The sequence below is a fragment of the Lytechinus variegatus genome, chromosome 7 (assembly GCF_018143015.1).
Source record: "Lytechinus variegatus isolate NC3 chromosome 7, Lvar_3.0, whole genome shotgun sequence".
Taxonomy (NCBI): Eukaryota; Metazoa; Echinodermata; class Echinoidea; order Temnopleuroida; family Toxopneustidae; genus Lytechinus; species Lytechinus variegatus.
Genome location: NC_054746.1, coordinates 31352416 through 31373556, shown reverse-complemented (window position 1 = coordinate 31373556; position 21141 = coordinate 31352416). Strand labels below are relative to the sequence as shown.

General features: G+C 37.1%; 1 long non-coding RNA gene across 1 annotated transcript; it reads right to left on the bottom strand.

Moving 5' to 3' along the window:
* Window positions 1–3726: 3726 nt before the first annotated feature.
* Window positions 3727–14780, bottom strand: LOC121419006. The gene is made up of 4 exons (XR_005970540.1): window positions 14696–14780; window positions 7006–7090; window positions 6402–6575; window positions 3727–5886 (listed from the first exon to the last, which is right to left on the bottom strand). It is a non-coding gene; the product is annotated as an uncharacterized LOC121419006 (long non-coding RNA).
* Between the last annotated feature and the right edge of the window lie 6361 nt (window positions 14781–21141).

Genomic DNA, 21141 nt, shown 5'->3' with positions numbered 1-21141 from the left:
CTATCTATCTATGTAACTGCAGTATCTATCTATCTAATAATACATACTTCTCTGTCTCTCTATCTATCCATCCATCTGTCTTTCTCTATTTTTCTCTCTACCTACCTATGTAACTACAGTATCTATCTGTTAATTTGTCGCTCTTCTCTCTCATTCTTGATCTATCTGACATCTATCTATCTCTCAAATTCTCTATCTATCTCTCTATCCATCTGTCTTTCTCTATTTCTCTCTATTTATATATTTTTTAACTAGAGTATCTATCTATCTATCTGTTAATTTGTTAATAATCTTCTCTGTCTCTCTCAATCTTTAATTATCTATTTAATATCTCTATCTATATATCTATCCATCTGTCTGTCTTTCTCTATAATTTCTCTCTATCTATATATGTATCTATCTATCTGTTAATTTGTCTATCTTCTCTGTCTCTCATTCTTTATCTATCTAACATCCTATCTATCAGTGTCTCTCAAATTCTCTATCTCTCTCCTTCTCTAGCATCTGTCTTTTTTTCTCTCTCTCTTTGTCCTTCCATATTTCTATCTACAACATCTCTCTCTCCCTCTCTATCTATCTATCCTTCTCTCTCTCTCGTTCTCTCTCTCCCCCTCTCCCTCTATATATCAACCTTTCTGTCTCTCCCCCTCTCTCTAGCTATCTATCCATCCATCTCTCCCTCTTTCTCTCTCTTTCTATCTATCTATCCACCTCTCTCTCCTCTCTATTTCTATCTATCTATCTGTCTATCAGTGTCTCTATCTATTTATCAGTCTTCTATATCTATCTTTCGGCAGCTTCTAAGTGTATCAATCCATCAAACTTCAATTTGTCTTTCCATTATAAGTATCTGTTTATTTTTATTTTGTCTGTCATTCTATTCATTTAGTTAATAATTTATTTTTAGAAAAAAAAATCATAAACAACGCGACTGCAAAAGCATGTTCGGATTTCACTCCTGACTGCCGCTCTCTCTGTACATGAAGTGCCGAGGAACTCAGTAACTGTGCAAATTGCATGCGGTGGTGGACTCGCCTGTACATGTGTCGCACGCTGCATGCAACCAGCGACGTGTGTAGACTCTTCACTAGTCGCTTTTTGGCTACTTTTCCGGAAAATGCCTTCGCCAGGGTGTAAAACGGAAACGCGCAGCCAGGAGATGCCAGGAGATGAGCTCTATGATGATGATGGTGTGATGATGACACGGGGGGGGGGGGGGGCACTGACATTGACGAGTGGATACCATGCGCCACCCCCCAAAAAACACATAAGAAGGATGTCTTTTTCAAGATAGGGTACATTACGGGCGTCAAAGACACAAAAATAATGAAAAAAGGGTATCTAGTTCACTAGGAAAGTTACGTGTTTAGGATCAAATTTCCGGGGATGATGAAAAAAAATTAAAATGTTTTATAGAGGATGTCCTTTTTGCCCCAACACTACGGCCCGAATTCACAAAGGTGGTTTCGTTTGAAACCATGGTTTTTAGAAACCGTGGGTTTTAGAAACCATGGTTTTTGAAAAACCATGGTTTCTAAGATTTGGTATTCACAAACGATGGTTTCTAAAACCCACGGTTTCAACAGTGGTCTCAAATGAAACCATGGTTTCAACAGTGGACTCAAATGAAACCATGGTTTAAACCACAGGTTTTACCTCAAAACCAGGGATTTCCCCTTTTTAGCGCGTGAGCATGCTCAGTTTCATTGAAAACTTACATTCTACAGCTAGCACTGGCATAAGTGGCAATACGGTCTGATTCTTCAATTACTACAACTTTCTTTCGTTTAAATATAAAAAAAAATGAAAAAGGTGTAATTTTATGCGCTTCTAGCTACTATTATCTTGCGATTTCCAGGTACAGATGTATTAGCTGCTGTACTGTATTTGGTGATCGACTCGGCCCCGGGACCCCGCTCAACAACTGACTTAATTTTGTGATCATAATTTATTTTCTTCACTTTTGTTTTTGAAGATAGACTCTCTTGTATTCCCTTAACTCAATTTCTTCATAGAAAGAGTAAAACTTAGTGTAGATGCCTGATTTGTTGAGGTTTGTCAACTTTATCTCTGATCGTGAGTGGCGAAAAACGGATTAAAGTTTCGGGTGCTTTTCATCGCAATATTACTAGTAGCTCGGCCCCCGTAGCTGCCGGGGCGCTTCAGACCCGAAGATATCCCCAATGGAAGTGTGCATGTACAGTCAAAGACAAAGAGCCGAGCTTGGCTGAGTTTAGTTTACTCCAACGACTTGTAGGACTAAGCCTGTTAATTCATCGATCAAAGAATGTCTATTGCTGCTCTCCTTCAAACAAAATTAGATGAAGCTTTACATCGTAGGATCTGCCCTTCTACTTTTTTAAAATAAATATATTTATTTTCCATGGTGTGTAGCTTGGTTTTAAGTGGTAATAGGCTTCAATTTCTTGACTTGTAGATGTTCGATTCATCATTCAGGCTAAAATTGCATGTATAGTACACATGCACAGGCGCTGCAGGGGCGGGGGGGGGGGTCGGGCGTTTTTTTGCCACGGCCCCAAAAATGTATTAAAGGAAAATATACATGGGGGCCAGCTTGGGACGATATAATCCCGGCCCCAAAAATGTTCAAAAGCATGGCTCTATACAGCAGTTGCCCCCCCTGGAATTTATTTTAAAAATGTAATTTTACTGAAAACTTGTATATCCACTGAAAATGTGCATGAAACTTTCAGTTTCTCTTTCAAAATGCAAATTTGGTTAAGTATAGTGTTTACTATGTAATTATTCAACTTCATATGGCAAATAATAAAACCCACTTCACAGAGGGATATTATATTTCAAAACAAGTATTTTTACTGCTGAATTCTATCTTGTGTATATGCATTTTCCTGAGATGAATGGAGATGTTGAGAGGGATGGAAATGAGAGGAATAGAGTTGATGAGGGTGATGGAGATAATGGGAGGAATGAAGGTGATGAGGGTGATGGGGATGGAGGGAAACTGAGGATGGAGATGAAAGGATAGAGTGATGGAGATGGTGAGACGAGGGATGGAGATGAACTCAGATGATAAGGGAGATGATTAGAGGAGAGATGTAGATGAGAGGGATACATATAAATAAGAGTGATGAAGATGAAAGGGGATGATCATTACTATCGTCATCAACATTACCATCATCAACACGAACATCACCATTGCCATCATCTTTATTTTCATCAACCTCATTATCATCACCACCATTACATGTATAACCATCGCCACACTTGTCACCATCAGCAGCAACACCACCATCATCCTCATCATCACCAAATTCATCTTGATCATCTTCATGATTATTTCGTCCAAATCAGAAAAAAAGGCAAAAGACTACTCTTCTTTTATCATTTTTCTGTATATCTTTATTAAATTTGCATGAAACCATCTTGCACCTTGGAAAATCACACCAGGAAATTACATAAAATATAACACACTGAAAATCTAATAATCAATTGGCATTTTAAAAACATGGCAAAATTACAAACATTTGTGAAATAATAAGGTCTAAGTTTTGATATATTGCCACATCATTCTTGTATTACAATATAATAATGGCCCAAATGAATAATTATTATTGTTAATTGTTAACTGGTATTTTTCTGGTTGCCCGAGTCAAGCTCTACTTGTTAGGCTACCTGGTTTCCCAAACTAGGCCATCAGGTTATCCTTTGGGGTCAATTGAAATTATTTTTTTTTTTTTCCAAGAAAATGCATTAATTGCCCTTTTAATTTGTTTCATTTATGCTCCCTAAATGTGCATGTGCCAGGCCAAGCTAAGTGTTTTCCTGTTTGCCAGAGTTGAGCTCTACTCATAAGGCTACCTGGTTGCCCTAGCTAGGCTGTTGCCCTGGGGACACTTTAAAAGAATACATTTCAACAAAAAACAAGGTGAACCACCAGTCTTGCCTGATATCACAATCAATATAAAGTGTATGCTATATGATCTTTTGACCTTATCCTCTTGGACATGCATATGATATTTAATCCCCAATGGTTATCTGTACAAAGTGTAAACACAACTGATGCAAAAACAAAGAAAGAGCAATGAGAATCGATTACCCCCATGGACACATACGCATATTTTGGGGCATGCAATAAACTTTCTGTGAGCTATCAAAGTTTTAATCTTAAGCATTTGAAATAGACAACTTAAATTATGTGAGAATATTTCAAATGAAAAAGTAAATGAGGAATTTGCATTTGATGAGTCCTGATTAAATAACGTTTTTTTTAATGAAAAAATAATTGAAGATACATGTAGTCTGAAAGAAACTAAATATGATAAAAGTTCATTTCAAATACTTGTATTCATGTGAAATTCTAAGTAATAATGTGCTCTTTTAACCCTACATGTAAAACCCAGGGAGGGGGGGGGGGCATAGAACTATGGTGGGGGTAGGGTGAATGAACCCCCTCCCTCAACATATTCCACAACCATTCCGCTGTGCAAAAACCATTCTACTCGCCGACTTTTTACTTTGAAGTCATGCACATCTTTTGAGATCAAATTTACGATGCATGGGCATGCTGTTGGAAAATTACTCAACTTTACATAAGTGCATGTCTGACCCAAAATTGCTCCAAAACATGATTTTGTGTACAAAGTCAATCTTGAATTTTCTCATCTTCTTCATATGGACATGATTATTTTTCACAGGTGAAATTACTTGATTCCAGCATAATTATGCTTCAAAAAAATGTTCTGCTATAATTTTGGCAATAAACAAGTTTGAAAAACATAGATATACATAAGAAATTCATAAAACAATAAAATACATAAGAAATTCATTTTCAATCTAGGATTTTTTTTTCATTTTGATTGTTAGCAAAGGTATAAAAGTATGATTTATGCAGAAATTAGCATAATTAATTAATGTAGAAGATCTGACGATTTCGGAAAAATTAACCAAACAGCATTGCACAGGACATCCCCCACTATTATCATACCAATTTTCAAGGCGTTAATGTGATCATTGGCAGAGATCTCAAGAGAGGTTCGATTCAACCCCCCCCCCTGAAAAAAAAGTGTTAAAAAGACACAAATAAATAATGAAATTCTTACTTGTACATTACAAAAAATACCTGTTCTAGAGCAAGTCCACTGTACAAAAAAAGTTAATGTGACTGGAATAGAGATAAGTAAAACATGCATGACACTGAAAACGTCAAAATAGGATGTAAAATAAGAAATTAATTAATAAAAACAGGTGATATGCAAGCAAGTCTATATCAGTATCACACACTCACTCTTTCTTCTGTAGAAATATATCATAATGCTTGATTTTTTACAGAATTCACAATTATGACAAAACTCTTCATCGAATTGAGTATAGGTTGCCACAATGGCTTTTTACAAAAGTTTCAGGGAGAAATCAAACCATATCTCACCTGTACTTTATACACATTATGAGGGAAAAAATCATGATACTAGTATATTACAAAAAGAAACACTGAGTGGAGAACGTCACTTTGTCACTCATTTGCATACTGACCAGGATGTCTGTTTTGTGAAAATAAGCAAAACTTCAAAATGTCAACACTTTCTCATTTTACATCAAATTTTGATGAAATGTTTAGTGTTATGCTCATTGGAATTTTCTGTATTATATCAAAGAAACTTTTTGTTGGGGTGGACTTGCCCTTCAGGAAAGTACAAGGCTTGTTTCCCTCCAGGAATTCTTGTATAGACATGGGTCCAATCGATCACTCACACAGTTGTTGTTGGGTAGTCTCAATCTCATCTCTGGTTGTTGAAGTTCTCACAATACCTCTTTTTTCTTGCTATGGCTTGCGAAACATCTTTGATCACTCACAAACAGATAATTGCAACACTGATGCCTCATCACCACGTATTCCCTGAAATTATCCTGTAAATGAAGATATATTGCCAGAAGTTGGATCTTACTCTGCGTTTTTTTTATTTTTTTAAGATGACAAAGAGAAAACAAAATGTAACTATTCTATTGTCTTTACATTGTAAGATTTGAAAAAAAAATTACTTTACTGGTCTAAAGGCTAAACCTATCCGTATCCCATAAACATTTGTGTGACAAACATACATTGAGCATAGCCGATGCAATACTTTTTTCAAATAACCAAGATCATGATGCAACCTCTCATATTTTTTTCTTTAATGTAAATTAGGGATTTTGGAAGAATCTGTCCACAATGGATGACAAAACATATAGTTCTAATTTACATTTCTGATTGTATTATCATATGCACAGTTCATTGTAAATTAAAAACAGGCAGTTGCCAAAATTTATTTTCACTTTTTACATTGAGTCTTCCTTCTTACAAGAATATCACTAATACTTGCATACACTAGGCTTGTCTTGAGATATCATTGTCATATAACTTTCTCATTAAAAAAAATACTTACACCATACAAAAGCAGAATTGTCAATACTTGCAGAAAGGTAGTCTTATCACTAGGCCCTTTGTCCCTCTTCAGGCTCAGATCATCTTCAAGCATGTTGATGAGGTAGTGTGTGGTCTCTTTTAAAAAGTTTCCTCCTGTCAACGACTCCTCATTGCAGTTCTTGTTGGCATATTCCTATTGAGTTAGAGTGAGAAGCAAAAGAAAATATTTAAACATTGAAAAAAATATGTATTCTTAACTACCTTTACTGCGTACTGTCAAAATTAATAGGCCTACCTTTTAAATCTGCATATATTTGGTCAAATGACTTTTTTTTGCCCACAACCTAATCAGATTGCCATTCTCATAAAGTTAAATTTAAATTGATCAACTGGATCTACAAATATTTGACATTTAGGCATTATACTCTATGACCATGTGACACGGAATTTAGATCAATTCAGTCACTGTCAGATGTGTACATCAACCAAGATTGAAATTGATCAAAATAAGTGGTTCTTTATCATGACAACAAATTAGATAAAAAAGTTTTAGACGGTGACAAAGAAAAAATTTCGGAAATAGACAAAAGTTCACATAGAAACGACAACAAAAATGAACATACCTCTCTTACAATCCTCCTTTAATAGTCTCTCTGGACAGCCTGTGCATGTTAACTTGTAAGATGTTTTCACCCATTCAAAAATTTACTGCGGAAATAAACAAAGTACAGATAGATCTACATTAAATTAAGCTTTAAATCAAATGGACATGAAACATAATTCAACATCTCTTCAAACCTGCCAGATTTCCAACCAAAATGTAAATTCTTATTATCATTTGGGGTGATTTGTTAAAATAATCCATTCAATTAATTGTTCTACAGAACGGTGCTTCACAACGTAGCTCATCGTATTGTAACCCAGGGAACTCCCGCCCGCTAAGGGCGGGAGTTCCCTGTGTTAATCGTATTGTAGCTACATCAAGAATGTAAACAAAGCGAGTCAAGCCTATTGTATTACGCAGTGCGCAGCAAGGGATGGGAAGATTTTGCAAAAAAAATGGCCACCAGATCGATCTGATTATTTAGGCTCTATAAGTATATTTATTCCTTTTATGATATAAGGTGTAAAAAAGGTATAAAACTTAAATTTAGTGTATTTAACCAATTTGCAGTGATGTGGATATTGAAGGGGATTCCATCAATTGTTTACCAACTTCAACACACACTGACATAGCCCTAGGGCCTACCCAAGGCTAACCCAGAGAGCGCCGGCCCGCGTAGCGGTCCGGCGCCCAGGAGCTCATGTAATTCATGTATTGACCCATACTCACGGGACAAGGGTAGATTATGGTCAAAATATCTCGCAAGATAAATTATGAAAACAGAAATTATGCACTTACCACGATTATATGGATGAAGGTCTAACGATCGGCAGTTTTCCTGACATCTGGGTACAGCATGGAACCTCAAAAAACTAAAACTTCTCTCCTACCCCCGTTTCGATCGACCATTTTGTTACAATTCATAACAAAAATGGCCGATCGAGACGGGGGTAGGAGAAAACTTTTCATTTTTGAGGTTCCAGTCTGTGCCCAGATGTCAGAAAAACTGCCACTTGTTAGACCATCATCCATATAATCGTGGTAAGTGCATAATTTCTGTTTTCATAATTTATCTTGCTAGATATTTTGACCATAATCTACCCTTGTCCCGCGTGAGTATGGTCAATTACACGGTAAGCTCCTGCCCGCTACGCAGGCGGGAGTTCCCTGGGTTAACCCAAGGCATAGACTAGCATGTATAACTTGGCTACGGCTTCATGATAAAAAAATAAAATATATCAGAGTCCTCGAGGGGTGCGAGGCTAGATCTATAGTATACATGTATAGCTACATTTCTCAAGTTGGATCTGAATAACTTGAAAAATTATTTTTGTGATCACTACACTAGACTACTTTAATTAGACTACTAAGGTACAAATTAATTAAGAACAAAATTTTCTTGAATTTCGCACAATTGTGTGTGGTTGAAAGTCTGTCTACGCTGGCGGCTTTGTCATGTTACCGCTCTGCACGCCTGCAGTAAGATAATACACCTATCAATTGTAAGACGCACCCCTTGACCCCCGGGGATGGTGCGTCACTTGTCAGATGTGAGTCGGATTTCCATGTACCATGACGCACCTGTGTGTCTCGACTGTGACGGACCTTTTCTTACGATGACTGTGCCTGGACGAAAAAATATGACGCACCAGTGCCAGATTTTGACTGACCATCGACTGTCTCCATGACGCACTCCGTCAAGTAAATCTCCGGCTCCGCGGGCCGGGCGCGGCACCAACGTGCCGCCGCTGTACTGTATACGATACGACATCCGCGTACATCTCTCGCGAAGGAACCTTGCAAAGTACTATGGAATAATAATACCCATTCAGGGGGCGAATGCACGAGAGGGTCTTTGAAAGGACCGTCTTTGGTATCGCCCATTTTATGAGGCGCATTTTAATCATGAACTACCGTATTTGCCGGCGTATAGGCAGCACTATCTTTTGATGAGAAAAAGAAGCAAAGTCGGGGTACGGCCTAAAGCGCGAACGCTGAATATGCGGTCAAAAACAGCACGTATGCGTACGTTTGGGACTACATACAGTGACGCTTCCATTGTAATGGTAGTTAAAACAGCGCAATTATAGGATGAAATAGTAAAAAGCACGACTTAACTAAGAAAACATTTCAGTACCGGTACGTGATAACTTACTTTTCAAATTAAATTCTATTTGGGACTAAATTTGTTTCCATAGAACGTAACAGAGCTCAGAGACCGTGCAACTCACTGACTCTGTCTGGGGCCGGCATTCCCGGCAATAGCATGTGTAATAAGTACGTTTGCAATATGTTGGTAGACTTTTGTCAACACAACCTAATTGTAATGAATGTCATTACTTTTCATGAAATTATGTGGAACATTGATTTAACACGTTATCATTTTTATCTTCCTTGCAGGAGCCAGGAAGATTAACAGCACCTCGCTCTAGATTTTTGAATTTATTTTTTACATCATCATCGATCGTAATGGAAAATAAAATGAAAATATTTACCTTTTGATCTTTTCTTTTGTTTTGCATCTCCAAGTCTCATCTCGGCCAATAAATAATAATAAAATCCTACCTTGCGATGTGTGCTGTGGTCTGCTGCGGGAAATGGCGGCAGTGGTGATGATTGGCTGGTTGGTTGTGAATACAAATTATTTTGGATGAATTATGTGATGATAATGGTGACAATAATGATATAAGTACGATTGTGTCAATGAAATGCCATAAAATGATAATTAAAGTTACAACATTGAGATGAGTGATTTAGATTTTTACTTGTTAGGCATTATGGATTATTATGATGGCGACGAGGATGATGATGATAGAGCACGTTTATGTTGACAATAGTAAATGATGATGCACGATTTGCGTGCGACGATAAAGATGACAAGGTGATACACGAAGTTTGCATGAAATTTGATATTCTATTGCAGGTGGAAAAATAGCGTAAGTATTAAAAAGAATCATGCCGCCTTCAATATTTTCCCGCTGAAAGAGACCGAGGGAACATGACAAGGTATGTCAATTAAAATTGCTTTGTGCGTGAATTAATAACGGTCTTTTTCAAGACCACAAACTTCCAAGAAAGATTCAGTGTTCATCTCCGGGGGGGGGGGGCACTTCCATTCATGAGTGGATACCATGCGCGACCATGGGGTTTCGAAAAGCACCCTAAACACGTAATTTCCATATTCTGAAAATGCACCCCTTAACAAGTATTGGCGTGTGAAACCCTACCCTTAACAAGTATTGGAAAACGATACTCTTGGCAAATATTCCCTTAAACAATTAAGTACAGGAATGTTTTATTGTTACAGGTCCTTTGGTCGTCGGCTTTACCTAATTTGGTTTAGTACGACCCCACCTCCTACACCTCAGATCAGACTCTAAACACGAAGTGTTGGGGCAAAAAGGACATCCTTTACAAAGCATTTTAATTTTGTTTTATCATCCCCGCAAATTCGACCCTAAACACGTAATTTTCCTAGCGAAATAGATACCCTTTTTTCTTATTTTTTGTGTTTTTGACACCCTTGTACGTAACGTGCCCTATCGTGAAAAAGACATCCTTTTTACATGTTTTTTTTTGGTCGCGCATGGTATCTACTCGTCAATGTAAGTGCCCCCCCCCCCGGGTTCATCTTTATTCATAGGCGGCGGGGGGGGGGGCAGGTCCCCCCAAAAAATTGAGATGGTGGGACGATCCCCCCTAAATTTTTAATTGATAACTTTTTTTTATTGCTTGTCAATTTTGTTTCCTGCATCCCCCTCCCCTAAATTCTGGTGGACCCCCCTAAAATGTCTCTTGTCCCCCCCCCTAAAATTTAGGTTGATGACCTTTTTTTTTGCTTGTCAAATTATTTTACTTACATTTGTCCATCACTAAGGTAGACACCCTCTAATTCTTTGGGCTTCCGCCGCCAATGTCTTTATTTCACTTGGTCTTTACCTCTCTCTCACTCTTTATTTTTCAATTCAATTCAATTCTGGTTTTATTGTGAAAATGATACATGACAAAAGTCCGAAGAAGCATCATATTTACAAAGTAAAAATGTACATGTATATTATTAAAAGATTACAATATATCACAATTCTAGTGCTTGACAAATAACAAATAAAGCCAGAAAAATTAATTTGGACAATCTCAAAAAAAAGATTATTGATTGAAATTATAACATTGTAAAACTATCATCGTCAAAATCACATCAGCAAGGTTGCGAGTATTAAAAACATATATAAATAAACATTTACACTTTTAAAATATCATATTTAAAACAAGAAAAATAGGCATGTATACAAAAAAATTGTAAATAGCAAGACAAATAAAATAATATATAAGTCCTATAAAAATATAAAACAAATCAATGTTGTGAATAATTGCAATTTCAAATTAGTTTGAGCCTTGTATGACAGTCATAAAACTAAAGCGATATAAATACGATGTTACAAGATTGGTATGAAGTCTGGAATTAACCATGTGATATACTGTAGATAGTACACCACCAGTCACAATCCCAATTGACCACCCGTTTACCTGCCTAAACCAGAGAATAGCAAATTCAGTGCACTGAATCCAATGTTCTCCGGCCGAAACAGGCAAATAGGTAGTCAAAGAAATGTGACTGGTACATTATATGCTTTATAGTAAAAAAAATAAATAAACGAACCAAAAAATATTGAAGCCTGTGGGCAGAATTACATATCGAATAGTCGTATTACATGTAGGTGGAACTCAAGTAAGTAAAAAAAGAACATTGGAATAAAAAGGTGACAAACCTAACATAAAATCAATAAGATTAAAGATAAACAATAAAGGGGAGTACAAAAAGTGCCCGGGGGGGCCACTTCCATTCACGAGTGGATACCATGCGCGACCATGGGGTCTCGAAAAGCACCCTAAACACGTAAATTCCATTTTCTGAAAATGCACCCCTTAACAAGTATTGGCGTGTGAAAACCTACCCTTAACAAGTATTGGAAACAAAACGGCACTCTTGGCAAATATTCCCTGAAATGAACCCCTAAACAAGTATATGAATGTTTATTGTTACGGGTCCTTCGGTCGTCGGCTTTACCTTATTTCGTTTAGTACGACCCCAACTTCTACACCTCGCTCAAATCGGACTCTAAACACGAAGTTTTGGGGCAAAAAGGACATCCTTTGTAAAACATTTTAATTTTGTTTTATCATCCCACATATTCGACCCTAAACACGTAATTTTCCTAGCGAAATAGATACCCTTTTTTCATTATTTATGTGTTTTTGACACCCTTATCACGTTACGTACGTAACGTGCCCTATCGTGAAAAAGACATCCTTTTTACGTGTTTTTTTTGGTCGCGCATGGTATCCACTCTCCAATGTAAGTGGCCCCCCCGGGAAAAAGTGTTACAGTTGCTAAAAAAATAAAGCTGCATATAAAATTACATTATATTACAGAGTTCAACAATTGCACAAAGTGGGGGATTAGCGACTGTTGGTATCTTTTTGTTCTAGTCCGAGGAATCTCAAGATGATGTGCATTTCTTAGGGAAAGACCAATTCTAATCCTACGGGTTTCAGGCAAGAAGTGGTGATGTCGTTTCGATTTTAGCAACGAGCGTGCAAATCCTTCAACAAGTTCACTCCGTCTGTCTTTAAGAGATGTCACATTCATACTTTGTAGAAGTTCAATGTATGTCAAGACATTTGGCCAGGCAGTGATACGCAGAGCCCTCTCCTGAACCCACTCAATGCTAGCGGATGTTGGCAGGTAATGCTAAATGCCCAAACAGGCACGGCAAACTCAATCAATGGCCTGATGTACATCTTGTAGATTATTTATCTCATGAGACATCACCGACTTCAATAAAAAAAAACATTGAAACACTGCCCGTGCTTTTGTATTTATTTAAAGGACAAGTCCACCCCAACAAAAACTTGATTTGAATAAAAAAAATTCAACAAGCATAACACTGAAAATTTCATCAAAATCGGATGTAAAATAAGAAAGTTATGGCATTTCAAAGATTCGCTTCATTTCACAAAAAAAGTTATATGAACGAGCCAGCTACATCCAAATGAGAGAGTCGATGATGTTATTCACTCACTATTTCTTTTGTTTTTTTTAGTGTTTGAAATATGAAATATTTTGATTTTCTCGTCATTAATGTGAAATGAAGTTTCATTCCTCCCTGAACACGTGGAATTCCATTATTTTAACATTTTGTGCTTCAGGTAAGGAAGTCCTAATCGTCAAATTCGTAAAAATTGAAATATTGTATAATTCAAACAATACAAAAGAAATGGTGACTGAGTGACATCATCAACTCTCTCATTTGGATGTAAGTGGCTCGTTCATATACATGTAACTGTTTTGTTAAAAATAAGCGAAACTTTGAAATGTCACAACTTTCTTATTTTACATCCAATTTTGATGAAATCTTCAGCATTGTGCTTGTCTGATTTTTCTCTATTGATTAAAATCAACATTTTCTGAGGTGGACTTGACCTTCAACTTTATTTGTACGAAAAGAAGACGTTAATTGAAAGAAATAAAATATATTCGCCGCGATTGTTTACCGTCGCAGCGCTTGTTTATCTCCGCCACTCTTGTTTACCTCCGCAGCGCTTGTTTACCTCCGCAGCTCTTGTTTTCATCCGCAGCGCTTGATTACCTCGATCGGCCGTTTCTTCACGTCGATGGTGGATTATTTTCCTTGCGTCGCCTTGGCGAAAAAGATGAAATAGTAAGAATTACAGCATGTGTGTTTATTATTTCCCATTCCGCGGCGATTGTTGAACAATATTCCAACCAAGATTTTTCCGACTTCGCCGGGAATTCTGTCATGCATTTTTTTTTTTAAAAGATGATTCGCAAAATGGGGGTGCGGCCTTTACGCCGGCAAATATGGTATTATTAAGCAACGGTTTTTGTTCACCAACAAATGAATAAAATATGTTGGCAGGCATTAAAGAAAACAATGTCCTACGGCGCATCATAAATAAATCCGCAACACGAAAGACGTCCTTTGCAAAGAACACCCCCCCCCCCCATGAGAATCAGTTTTTGATCTGAGAGGAACGACGTACGAGACGCGCGCTGCAAGAAAAACTTGTTTTTCATCTTGAGCCATCGTGCGGGCTTGCGGGCTGGATATATAAAAATGGATCTAAAGAAAAGTGAAATAACTTCTTATGCAAGGTGACAGAAAATTCAAGACAAGATTTTAATCCAAGGATGAGCATGCAGGGTTTAAATATGAACGCCCGACGACGTGAGTAAAGTGCGTGGACAGACCCGTTCGTACCATGCTGAGGCTTTATGACGCACCCCGGTAAAATGACCGACTACGACGCACCTATTCTCCATGCTCTGACTGACCAATTGCCTCCATGACGGTACCCTGAGTCACGAATTTGTTGGTAAATGACCCACCCATGACGCACCATTCCCGGGGGTCAAGGGGTGCGTCTTACAATTGATAGGTGTATAATATCACAATGACAAGTCGGCGCGGCGGGACAGCTCTTCGTTATAATTTGACAGGACACAAAACTTCACGCGTGGGACTGGAAAATAACTTGCGTGCGATAATGCTTTTTCCATCCCAAGAAAACCGTTCCGCTCTTAACTTTGCATGCATTTACAGCATTAATTATAATATTTCTTTCCAAACAAATACATGCAGACGTAGAAAAAAATATTCATTGTCACTATAAAATGGTAAATTACTTACGATGTTCTCACAGCTCGGCAAATGCCGATTTTAAGTGCTTCGCTCCTCTTCATTTCGTGCAAAGCTGATTTATCGTCTTCTCTGCACTTGCTCAGCAATGTACCGAAATACTGATCTGTGATTGGTCAATGTGCCTAAAAACCATGGTTTTCCTAAAACCCACGGTTTGAAACCACCTAAAACAGTTGACTCAAAATCATGCCGAAAACCCACGGTTAAAACCATGGTTTCATTTGAAACCACCTTTGTGAATACCAAAATCAGCAAAACCCACGGTTAAAACCATGGTTTCTGCAGAAACCACCTTTGTGAATTCGGGCCTACATGTTTAGAGTTCGATTTGCGCGAGGTGTGGAAGAGGGGGTCGTACAGGCCCCCGAAGCTACCGCCATTTTGTTTAATCCATTAGAAGCTAAAATAAGCCCCCCATTAATATTAATTTCGTACGATGCTCCCTCGTCAACTGTGGTTTTGTACGTGTATTAGACAATACGCACACCAGCGCAATGACAAAGGTCAACTTGGCAAATTTATTAATGTATTCATTTTGTTACGCGCTCGTGACGCGAAGGATTCAGCGAATCAAGCAAGCGCAAATCTGAGACGATACGTTGCGCTTTATAAAGTATCGATATCACAAGCGATATCACTTAAAAACAAAACAATGTTTGTATTGCGTCTTATAGGCCTATGCTAATTCTAAAAGGGAAGATGAAAAGAGTAGATCAAGTCGCGATTAGGTAAAAAGGTGGAGGTGGGGGCAAATCATGGTTATTACAATGATGGTATTCATTTTCACTGGTTGAGTATGAATACTGAAAAAAAAACTTTCACCACTAAAAGAGTAATTTCTTGTTACAAATTTAATTTGGAGAAGTAAAAAAAAAATCTTCATGGATCCCCGTGCCTGCTTTCTTCTGGCGTCCGTTTCATAATGAATTACACTGAGCTATTTAAACATCGCTATTATTGTGATAACCGTGGGAACCTTGATTATGATTGGTATTCGTAGTTACCATACTTGTAACTCATGATGAAACGGGCCCCAGTTTATCATGCTCAATATGTTTCCTGTCCCCTTTATTCTCCAGCATTTCTTACTCTGTTTTGTTTTCCATTTAATCATTTTCCCACTCATGTTCTTTTGTGCCGCCCTTCTCCTACATATGAAGAGCTCACTTTTAAAAGGGGTTAGGTCCATTTTTAATCAAATTTGATTTTTATGTCTTAATTGATTTTTAGTAGCTCTATAAGATGATACCATAGAAAAGTTGAAATTCCCATAAAAAAGTGAACTAAAAAAGAAAATTCACTTTTTTCAAAAGGGGTTAGGTCCATTCATAATTTTTCTGGAAAATAATATCTTTAAAAAATATGAAGATAAGTAGATTTCTTTTATACCGAATTTTGAATTTCTAATGGTAGGGTATCATTAAAATTCATTTTCGCATAAGAATATTGCAATATGGGAGAATAAAAAAAATGATTTTCTTGGAGTGGCCCTAGCCCCTTTTGCAACTTAACTTTTCATATATTTCCTTATTTTCCCACTTGTTATCTGTCTCCTGGTTTCCAAAAATCTCGTCTTATTTCTCTTCCACCCCTTTTGTTCCTACTTCCAACACCAGCTCTCTCACCACCCCCTCTAAATTATCTCTTCATAATTATGTGCCCCTCCATTTCTTTCTCATCTCTTTTCAACCCACTTCTCATCTCTCTTTCCCTCTCTCCATCTCCGTCTCACTTTGAATTTTACCAATTCCAAATCCCTTTCATTTTAGCTCGGTACAAATACTATATGAACACAAATGAAAGACATGAAGGAATTTTCTGGTTAGTGGTGAATTTTATTAATTATCCAGAAAAAAAATCACATTATCAGAGGATTAAGCTTTACCTTTTTCTTAAGCGTATGTTAATAGTTTGAACCAAAATAAATATGTTTTTGTATGCTGGGGGGGGGCACAATTCCCCCTACTTTTTGAAGCACTGAAAAGTGCCTTTTTATGCAAGAAAATGCCCCCTCACGTACGTGTACTGTGTCCCTTTCACCTGATGAGAACCTGTTTTAGGTAATACCAATTAGTGCTCTTCCTTATATGCAATTTTTCACCCAATTCACTTGAGAAGGATCTGTTTTATGGTCACCATGACGAGTGCCCTTTGAAACAAGAAAACAATATTTTCATTTCTATAATATACTTCTGAAGGAAATCCTGTGTGCATTAAGTTTAATAATTCATGAGTGGGGTATATAAGCAGGTTCGTACAGATGGAGGGGGGGGGGCTTGAAAGACTCTTGCCCATAGGCGGTGGAAGCGGTGGGATAGGGGGACCTGTCCCCCCTAAATTTGAGGTGGGGGACAGTCCCCCCTCCTAAATTTTTTGTTGAGAATCTTTTTTTTGCTCGTCAATTTTTTCCTGCGCCCCCCCTAAATTCAGGTAGCCTCCCCTTTAAAATTGTTGTGCCCCCCCTAAAATTGTGGTTGACAACCTTTTTTTTGCTGGAAATTTTTGTGGTCCCTTCTAAGATTTAGGTGGATAAATTCAGGTGGACCCCCCTAAATTTTTTGCCTTCTGCCGCCAATGCTCTTGCCCCCCCAAAAAAAAAATCACGACCAAGGGGAAAAAATAGAAAAAGGAAAGCAAAGGGTGAAATATATCATTTTGAATATTTTGTCGAAATCTATCACAAAATTGGATATTTGTTTTTAAAATGTCAAAATATTGCTTGCTCGCAACTTTTTAAAAATTTCACATAAAACAGCATTTTCCCTGTCCCCCCCACTTTCAAGCAACTTCAATCCGCTGCTCCTATTTGTATGTTTATAGCTTCTCTTTTTGCAACCAATTTTAATGAAAATCAATAAGAAATTTCATACGTCATAAATTTGGGTTGTGATAATAATTTTTTTTTTTAATTGGACTTGGAAAAAAAAAAACCTTTTCCATCTTAATCACGTGGTTCCTAAGTCTTCAATGTTGAATAGTTGGATTTCTTGAATGAAAACATCTGTTACACCAGTCCTGCAGATTGAAAAAAATAGAGAAAGAAAATCAATTAAATTGTCATGATTTATAAAACAAATGTTTTAAGAAAAGTGAGACAATGCATAGGTATATATGTTTCTTCAACACATACCATAGGAAATCTTACTTCTAATTATAAAGTTGTACTTCTATAAAGCATATCACTTAAACATGTTCTCTGCAGTTTACATACCACTCTCCATTCTAACTACATGTACTCTTCGAAAAAATGACAGAGATTTCTTGTAAATATGAATATATAAATTAACATATGTAAATTATATGAATAGTCAGAATTAAAGTTGATATGTTTTGTTGCACAGAATATTTTGATCTGTAATTAAAAACAACACTAACTATAATCTAGAAACAAAATTGAAATGGGTTTTTCAAAGGCAGGTCTATTTGTTGCCAAAAAAATGTGAACAACCTCCATTACCAAAAATAATCACTAACTAACTCACTCACTCATATAACTGCTGTAGTTTGTATTTCTCTCTGTGGTCCAGGCACTGTTCTATTAGGCCTACTTCACCAATTATTTCTCATCATCAATCACCTCCATGGAAATTGTCAAATTGCATCATCCTATTAGACAAAATGTAAAACAAAAAAAAAATCATAAAATCTACAAATATGAATATCACACTAAAGAATGAATAAAATGAATTTTATAAAATATAACTCATGAAAAATAAATATTGCTTTGTTTATAAACAAATAGGAAATAAAAAGGCAATTTAATTACTAGTAGATCAAGGACATGTCCTAATTTTATAAATTTGCCCAAAGTACATAACTTTTGACATTGGTTCTACTTTAGACTCGAGAGCCTGTATATTTAAGAAGTGTATGTTCCGTACAGATCCTACCTCTTTGTGGCTGAGGTTATTTTTATTTAATGTAAACATGGTTAACATTCAATGCATGTAATGTATCTGTAATTTTGAATGGGTTAGTTTAACTTTTATACCTGGATGAGAATCTGCAAAATGATGCATGCAGTTATGATCATCATCATGAACCATATAGGTAGACCTCTATACTGTTTTTCTTGTCCTTCAAACTCAACCTGTTTTTCTTTTTCTTCAAACTCAACCTGTTTGTGAAAGAAAAGAGAGTACAATAATAAGAAGTGATATTTTTCATGGCCGTATGTATAGGGGAGGGATTTGGGTAAGAGATGAAATGTGAAACCCTTCATCAAAAAAAGAATTGCATGACATCCTTCAATTTTATTTTAGAAAATGCACAAAACGGCCATAGGTAATATTGGTTACTTCTGGCCCTCGCTTTCTGAATTTTAGGTTTCTCTAAATTTTTTCAAATGTCTGCCCTCCCTCCCAAAGAAACATCTGCATCTTTTTATTTCCGAATCTTATTTCATTTGACTTTAACATAATTTCATCTCATGCACTAGGTCTAGACCTATTTGTAAGAAAGTATAGATCTAGTCCAAGACTCAGAGCTGTGCAACAGCATTCGCGTATCTAAATTACTCGTAGGTCTAGATCTAGATAGTAACGATGGACTCTCGATCTATCTAGACCTAGAAAGTAAAGCTTTGGTTCTAAACTGAGATCTAGGCCTATATGGATTTGATGTCTTTTATTCCTGGCTAAAAGTTTAAACTTCATTGCCATTATTGACCAAGATTAGATCTAGTCCTTGGTCCACTGTTACTGACAGGCATACTCGTACATGTAAATGGAGTCGTTTAGGCTCAGACCTAGATCTAGGCCTAAATTACAGACCTAGATCATAAGCCCTGGGGTAAGTGTCGCGGGTTGGGAAAGTATAATTTAGATGACTCGATTTGAATTAGGTTGGCCTAGAATTAGAAAGCATCGATGAATAAAAGTGAAGTACCGTAGGCCTAGATCTAAGTCTAAAATAATATTAATAAGAAGCAGCAGTAACACTAGTCTAGGCCTAGATCCTCTGTTAACCAAGTTAGAAATTAGATCTAACGTTAGGCCTATCTAGATCCAGGTCCTAGATCTAGCCTATTGATAATAAGACAAACATGCAGAGCAGCATATTATTTCGTATACAGGAATAACCGTCGTTTCTGGGGATTTATTCAACAATTTCTGACATTTTTTTACTATTCGTGAGTGAGCCAACACAGTTCATCGGAACAACCAAAATAGAGAGACTGAAGCTTTTGGTCTATAGGAGTCTAACTATAGACCCTATTTATAAATAACAATAAGTTAAAATGGGTGGGGGCTAAATGAAGAAGCCTGAAGTTATGCAAAATAAAATTGATATCTGAAACTGAAAGTGAGGATTGACACAATGACAGGCAATATATCTTCATCCACACTCCACTTCACAGTTTATTCCTGACTGGGTTTCGATCTACTGAAGATAGATGCAGATCTCCCTCTAGATCTAACGTTACAGTGTACAAAAAGAAGCTTCATTCTTCTTGCTTTAATCAATCGTGGGTTGGTCCTTGTTAATTGGAGGTGAACCAAACCGGCCCAAAATTCTCTCGATGCCCAATCGGCTAGGAGCCCGTACAAAATACATGTGGTTAACACAGCGGCATAACCGCAACACTGCAAGCAACATGTTACATACAGGCTGCACTGGGCGACGATGACAATCTAACTTCAATTTCAAAGACCAAATTCTGCTTTCCTTTAACAGAAGAATGATAGTAAACTCTCTAATTTGGTAGAGAAATAACCTAAGATCACAAAATACAGTGTGAAATTTGTAAATAGTCCACTGAATTCATGTGGTTATATCAATTTATACGTACTCACCGGAGTGTTCGTAGGTCCATTTTTGTGTGGAAAGAAAAGTTTCAGAATGAATAAATTAGATGACGTAATGAGGTCAAATGAATAATTACTTCTGTAACACGATACCACTAGTATCGATGACAAAGAATCGGGGAAATCGCGTATTAATGACGCTCTTAGCCAATGACAAGGCCGGAATATGAATATATTTACGCTCATGAATGTCAATGGGGGCTTATATTTGTCTTCAAATGATCGCGGTAGGCGGAGTCTAATCTCATTTGTTTTGTGCTGAACGCGCGCGCAGCTTTCGGTCTAGTAATATATTATAAGGTCTTTGGGGTCGTACCATGGACCTACTAGCAGGTCCATGGTAAAGGTAAAATCGACTATACCAAAGGGTCAATGAAATATTCCTGTACTTGTTTAGGGGTTCATTTCAGGGAATATTTGCCAAGAGTGTGGTTTTGTTTCCAATATTTGTTAAGGGGTGCATTTTCAGAATATGGAAAATAGGGTGCTTTTCGAGACCCCATGGTCGCGCATGGTATCCACTCGTCAATGGAAGTGCCCCCCCCGGGGATGATGATTATGATGGTGATCATGTTAGTGGTGGTGATGATCAGTGGCGTACCGTGGGTCACGGCATTGGGGGGCACC